The sequence below is a fragment of the Littorina saxatilis genome, linkage group LG4 (assembly GCF_037325665.1).
Source record: "Littorina saxatilis isolate snail1 linkage group LG4, US_GU_Lsax_2.0, whole genome shotgun sequence".
Taxonomy (NCBI): domain Eukaryota; kingdom Metazoa; phylum Mollusca; class Gastropoda; order Littorinimorpha; family Littorinidae; genus Littorina; species Littorina saxatilis.
In genome coordinates this window covers 37,824,766-37,832,404 of record NC_090248.1, presented here as the reverse complement: position 1 = coordinate 37,832,404, position 7,639 = coordinate 37,824,766, and the positions used below count along the sequence as shown (strand labels likewise).

Below are 7,639 nucleotides of genomic sequence, written 5' to 3'. Positions count from 1 at the left end.
GCCTCTCACAACACTCCGATCACCATGAACATTTCATTTTCTGTTTGACGGCATGAAGTTGAACAAGGAGAGGGGGTAGACGTAGGGAGGGGGGGGGGGGGGTGGGGCGGATGGCGTGTGTGTGTGTGTGTGTGTGTGAGTGTGTTTGTTTATGTGTGATTATGTGTGTGTGTTTGTGTGTGCGTCTGTCTGTGTGTGTTTATGTGTGTGTGTGTGTGTGTGTGTGTGTTTGTGTGTGTGTGTGATGGCCATGCACTGTACTGCATTATGAAGTCAGTGTGTCAAGAGAATTTTACGCACAGGATGCTCCACTTACTTGTCGTTTGATCTAAAAATACAGACTGGCCACGAGGGGAGGGCTGACTAAGCTGAGACCGCAAACTTTGCGAAAAACATCACCACATCCCCCACCCTCGTGTGTGTGTGTGTATGTGTGTGTGTGTGTGTGTGTGTGTGTGTGTGTGTGTGTGTGTGTGTGTATGTGTGTGTGTGTGTACGTACGTGCGCCATGTGTGTGTGTGTGTGTGTGTGTGTGTGTGTGTGTGTGTGTATGTGTGTGTGTGTGTGTGTGTGTACGTACGTGCGCCATGTGTACGCGTGTGTGTGTGTGTGAGTGTGTGTGTGTGTGTGTGTGTGTGTGTATGTGTGTATGTGTGTGTGTACGTACGTGCGCCATGTGTGTGTGTGTGTGTGTGTGTGTGTGTGTGTGTGTGTGTGTGTGTGTGCGTGTGTGTGTGTGTGTGCGTGTCTGTCCCAGTTAGCATGCTAACGTTAAATTAACGTTAAATTAACGTTAGCGGTAAACGTTAATTTAACGTTTACCGCTAACGTTAATTTAACGTTAATTTGCTCATGTGATAAAACGTTAAATTAACGTTAACATTTAACGTTAATCTAACGTTAATTTAACGTTAATCTAACCATAATATAACGTTAAAATTAACGTTAATTTAACGTTTTTGCAAACATAAAAATAACCAAAATAAAACCAAAATCAAACCATAATATAACGGTTAGATTAACGTTATTTTAACGTTTTTTAAACGTTTATTGCTAACGTAAAAATAACCAAAATAAAACCAAAAAGAAACGTTTTATTAACGTTTATTTAACGTTTTTTTAACGTTTTTTGCTAACATAAAAATAACCAAAATAAAACGTTTTATTAACGTTTATTTAACGTTTTTTTAACGTTAGCATGCAAACATAAAATTAACCAAAACAAAACCATAATCAAACGTTAAATTAACGTTAACATGCAAACGTTAAATTTACGTTCTCCTGAAAACATTAAAATAACATTTGCAAATACAAATTTGAATTAATGCACAGAAAATTCAAGATCACAAATTTTATTTCAAATTTAAATTGTTGAGGTCTTTACCAATTCAATAAGTGAATACTAATTTGATAACAGTAACACTTTTAAAATGTTGAACAATGCATACTAAATTCCTTCAATTGCTAAAACATGAAAATGTGAACTAAAAAAATATTACAACACATTTTTCAGTCTCAGTAAAATACCACAGCATAGTATTATCAATCGGGCAGACAAAAATTATGTGTGGACTTAATCTCATTGAAGCAACGCTACATTGACTAGTTTGAACTTGATAAAAAAAATCATCAGAAGGCGATAACAGGATCAGCAATTAAGAATTTCAATCACAATGCGTTGGTATGGGTTCATCAAGGTAAATACCATAGGGCTGTGCAAACTCATTATCGACAGCGATCACTGTCAATGACAAAATCAGAGATGAAAACAATACAAAGTATTTGCACAATCAGTAATACAAGCAAGTCAGTAGCACAAAATATGAGAAACAAAGGGATGTAAGCGCTATTAATGCATACACGTGTGACAAGCATGTAAGGTCTCTTGTTAATTCCAAAGCGTGTTATTCTCACAGGTGCCAAGAAAATTGCTTCCACATAATCTCACTTACTCTTGTTGCACATGTCATATAGCAGAGCAATTACGTCCCTTTGTTTCTCAGATCTTAAAATAGCGCTCTGCTTCATTTCATTAAGATTCTTGCTATCACAAAAGATATTAACATATTTTGTGGAGTAGCTAGATGAAAAACAATCATCGATGAATAAAAATTAACAAGCAGCAAGACTGCATGTTTTCTGCACAACTTTGCCAAACATGTGTGTGCACAGTGAATATTTGTTTATGAACTGTTGGTGTTAGTCCTGAATGATGGCACCCATGTAAATGAGGCTTGATGCCGGGCTGCTTTGCAAACACAGCATTCAGAAGCTGTGGGTCAGCAAAGGTGTTGAATCTTGTTAGTGAGATGGCGCGCAATGATGTCCTGTAGCACTAGCAGCTGCCTGCACTCGCTTTTTGACACTGGTCAAACTTCTGGTCGTAGGTGAAGTCCACCTCACAGAATATGATGATGGTAATGGTGAGGGAGTTCAACTTCTGTTTGAACTATGTGGCCAGGCCCAGCTCCCTGACTTTGAAGTGGTCATAATCTTATGCAGGATACCAACCTGGGATAGAGAAGGAAAAATGGTTCTTAGTCAATGGCTGGGATTACAAACTAAATCACACACACACACACACACACACACACACACACACACACACACACACACACACACACACACACACACACACTAACAGACACATACACTAACAAAAACATACACTTACAAACACACATACACACACATTAGCAGTAACAAACACATACAATACATGTACTAAGAAACACACCCATGTATACACACAGACACACAGGCGCGCATACACACACACACACAGGCGCAAGTCCACATATATGCAAAATCAAAAGTCTCAGCCCAATTTGTAACAAGAGAGAAAGAGAGAGAGAGTGAGTGTGTGTGTGTGTGTGTGTGTATGTTGCAAGCATTACACAACTGATATTGAAATTAAGCACCACAGGAAAAAACAAGTCGCGTAAGGCGAAAATACATTTAGTCAAGTAGCTGTCGAACTCACAGAATGAAACTGAACGCAACGCAACGCAGCAAGACCGTATACTCGTAGCATCGTCAGTCCACCGCTCACGGCAAAGGCAGTGAAATTGACAAGAAGAGCGGTTTAGTAGTTGCGCTGAGGAGGATAGCACGCTTTTCTTTACCTCTCTTCGTTTTAAATTTCTGAGCGTGTTTTTAATCCAAACATATCATATCTATAAGTTTTTGGAATCAGGAACCGACAAGGAATAAGATGAAAGTGTTTTTAAATTGATTTCGAAAATTTAATTTTCATATTAATTGTTATATATATTTAATTTTCAGAGCTTGTTTTTAATCCAAATATAACATATTTATATGTCTTTGGAATCAGCAAATGTTGGAGAATAAGATGAACGTAAATTTGGATCGTTTTATAAAAAATTTTTTTTTTTTACAATTTTCAGATTTTTAATGACCAAAGTCATCAATTAATTTTTAAGCCACCAAGCTGAAATGCAATACCGAAGTCCGGGCTTCGTCGAACATTACTTGACAAAAATTTCAACCAATTTGGTTGAAAAATGAGGGCGTGACAGTGCCGCCTCAACTTTCACGAAAAGCCGGATATGACGTCATCAAAGACATTTATCAAAAAAATGAAAAAAACGTATGGGGATATCATTCCCAGGAACTCTCATGTCAAATTTCATAAAGATCGGTCCAGTAGTTTAGTCTGAATCGCTCTACACACACACACACAGACAGACAGACAGACAGACACACACACACACACGCACATACACCACGACCCTCGTCTCGATTCCCCCCTCTACGTTAAAACATTTAGTCAAAACTTGACTAAATGTAAAAAAGACGACACTGAGTTAAACAATTCACTTACTGGTCAACAGTGTGAACTTTCAGCACAGACAATGGAAACTTCGATGTTTTTTCCCCTTCTGATTGAATGACTTTGGTACAATCATCTGTCATCAATGAACTCATCATTCTTCCCACCAGTCCAGACACCTTCCCACCAATTGTAGACTTGTTTGTTATCTGAGCGAATAAAAGTCAATATAAATACATGTCATGTGCACAGGAATGAGAACAAGGATTCTCAGCTATGCAAAAAAAAAACAAGTCGCGTAAGGCGAAAATACAATATTTAGTCAAGTAGCTGTCGAACTCACAGAATGAAACTGAACGCAATGCCATTTTTCAGCAAGACCGTATACTCGTAGCATCGTCAGTCCACCGCTCATGGCAAAGGCAGTGAAATTGACAAGAAGAGCGGGGTAGTAGTTGCGCTAAGAAGGATAACACGCTTTTCTGTACCTCTCTTTGTTTTAACTTTGTGAGCGTGTTTTTAATCCAAACATAATTATCATATCTATATGTTTTTGGAATCAGGAACCGACAAGGAATAAGATGAAAGTGTTTTTAAATTGATTTCGACAATTTAATTTTGATAATAATTTTTATATATTTAATTTTCAGAGCTTGTTTTTAATCCGAATATAACATATTTATATGTTTTTGGAATCAGCAAATGATGGAGAATAAGATAAACGTAAATTTGGATCGTTTTATAAATTTTTATTTTTTTTTACAATTTTCAGATTTTTAATGACCAAAGTCATCAATTAATTTTTAAGCCACCAAGCTGAAATGCAATACCGAAGTCCGGGCTTCGTCGAAGATTACTTGACCAAAATTTCAACCAATTTGGTTGAAAAATGAGGGCGTGACAGTGCCGCCTCAACTTTCACGAAAAGCCGGATATGATGTCATCAAAGACATTTATCAAAAAAATGAAAAAAACGTTCGGGGATTTCATACCCAGGAACTCTCATGTAAAATTTCATAAAGATCGGTCCAGTAGTTTAGTCTGAATCGCTCTACACACACACACAGACACACACACACACGCACACACGCACATACACCACGACCCTCGTTTCGATTCCCCCTCGATGTTAAAATATTTAGTCAAAACTTGACTAAATATAACAAGAAGAGCAAACGCTCGATCGAGTCACTTTCGCAGTTCTGAATATTATATGAGGCATCAGATGGACAGGAAGAAATTGCTATTCACAACACAATGAGTCACGTTCACATAAAATTTGAGCCCGGTCACTTTTATAGTTTCCGAGAAAAGCCCAACGTTAAGTTGTGTGTTGCCGAACAGAAAAGGCTAGTTATCTCCCTTGTTTTTCTGATAACGTTCGTAAAAGGCTACAGATGTAAATACTTTGATGTAAAGAATAATCCTACAAAGTTTCAATCACATCCGATGAACTTTGTCAAAGATATAAAATGTCTAATTTTTCCTTTGACGCTGACCTGTGACCTTGAAAAAGGTCAAAGGTCAACGAAACCATCGTTAAAGTGTAGAGGTCATTGGAGGTCACGACTAAACAAAATATGAGCCCGATCGCTTTGATAGTTTCCGAGAAAAGTCCAACGTTAAGGTGGTGTCTACGGACGGCCGGCCGGACAGACCAACACTGACCGATTACATAGAGTCACTTTTTCTCAAGTGACTCAAAAATAGGTGTGGTTACGGTAACATAGCCAAAATAAAATAGGGTAGGAAGGTAGGCAATCACTTTTTTTTTTTTTTACTTTTTTCTAACGTGTACAAATTAAACCTAGTTGACAGGGAAATAAGTGTGCGACTCGGGCGCTTTCGCTTTCATTGCATTTTCTGCACTCGTTTATTTGGGTTTTTTTAGTTGTTTTTTGACAAATGTAATAAAAATTTATAGGGTCGGCCCAAAAAAATAGGGTAGGTTGGGTTACCGTAACCACACCTATTTTTTTTTTAGGCCTTATCAACAAATAAACAAAAACCAAGCACAGAATGACAACATGTTTTCCTAAATGTTATTAAACTTAAAGACAGAAAAGTTCATCATACCAGTCCATCACTGAAACAGAAACGGTTGATATATGAATTTATATGAGTGTGTGAGTGTGGGTGGGGGGGTGGGTGGGTTGTGGGTCTGTTGCAAGCAATAATTATACATGTACCAAATTGTACTCACTGTTTTCAAAGCTGATAATTGTAAACCTTGATGGGTTGTCCCCTTCCAACTGCATGCTTTGGTACAGCCATCCTTCAGACTGTGGCCCCCTCCCATTGCCACCTCTCTCTCTCCGATTGTAGAAAGGATTTTTTTCATCTGAAAGAAATAATGTCCAATTAATACGAATTTGCACAAAGGACTGGAAACAGAATTGAAAGTAATTCTGATTTAACCAACAAATTTACAAAAGCACATTGATAGATTATTTTCCCCAATATGTTCGAACAGACAGTTGAGTAATTACAGGTCACCAGAAAGGTCCACCACTGAAACAGGTACAGTTCAAATTGGAGTTTGTGTGTGTATGTAATGTACATGTATACATGTGGAAAGGGGTGGGTTGGGATGGGGGATGCATGTGTACATGTGTGTGTGTGTTTTGCAAGCATTACACAACTGATTATATAATAATTACACAACAAATTGTTCTGTCAGTTACATTGAAAACTCATTTAAAAAACCCACTTACTGTTTTCCAATGCAAACCTTCAGCTTGTTGAAGAATGGAAATTGGTTTTGCCTTTTCCCATCCAAATGCGATGAACGGCCATGCCATCAATCAGCTCACTTTTCTTTTGACCAGTTAAGGCACCTCCCCACCAAATGCAGACAGTTTTTTTTGTGGTATAAATCTGAAAGAATAAAAGCTATTTATTTATATATTATATATGCACAACAGAATCATAAAACTAAAGGATTCTTAGTTAAAATCACCATTTCAGGCAACAACAACAATAAAGAAAAACAGCAAACACCTAAACACACACACGGTGACACACACACAGTGACACACACACACACACACCTAAGAAACAAAGCAAACTTTTTAGTCTCATCAGTCATGTATTCCAAGAGATAAAAAATACATCTGATCTAGTCTCAATAATTAGCAAATCTATCTTCCAAGTTCCATAGGCAATACTCACTCAAAGTTTGTAAAAATCTTGAAACCAGTCCGGTTATGTCTTGCGCTTCGGTCTTAGTATTGGACTGTCCAGTCTGGTTCGTTTCTGTTGGTGTATCATAGTGCTCTTGCAAAGTTCTGCCAGTGCCAGTTTCCAATCTTCCTCATCAGCACAACTTGCCGTTACGTCCTTCGATAACTAGAAACGAAAATTCTGAGTGACCTCCCTTGATCGCCAAGGGACATTACTCTCAGTCTCAAACTTTTCACTGTGGAACTGGAATTGAAATTAAAAAAAGTTTCTAACACGCTAGCAACTTCAAAGTCAGTGTGACTGCTGATACATGTATAAGATAACATACTACACTTCAGCATATCAGGAATACACACTACAGATCTTGTGACGCTGAGGCGAATGGCAAATGGAACTTTCAGCACTGAAGAAATTCAGGTAATGTTGTGATTCACGATCCGTTGGCATTGTGATTGTTGACTTATTTTTCATACGAGTCACAAATATCAAAGCAATATCATGCATAACGATTGGAAAGGTGGATTTCTCTCTTTCTTTCCTGCCTTCTGTCTCTTTCTTTCTCTGTTTCAGTCTCTCTCTGTGTCTTTCTGTCTCTAGACTCTGTCTGTTACTCTCTCTCTCTCTCTCTCTCTCTCTCTCTCTCTCTCTCTCTCTCTCTCTCTC

At 37.9% G+C, this 7,639-nt stretch overlaps 1 long non-coding RNA gene across 1 annotated transcript; it reads right to left on the bottom strand.

The window, feature by feature from the left end:
• Positions 1-1,336: 1,336 nt before the first annotated feature.
• LOC138964667 (uncharacterized) lies at positions 1,337-7,219 on the bottom strand. The gene is made up of 5 exons (XR_011455175.1): positions 6,965-7,219; positions 6,508-6,670; positions 5,997-6,134; positions 3,845-4,002; positions 1,337-2,511 (listed from the first exon to the last, which is right to left on the bottom strand). It is a non-coding gene; the product is annotated as an uncharacterized lncRNA (long non-coding RNA).
• Positions 7,220-7,639: the final 420 nt, after the last annotated feature.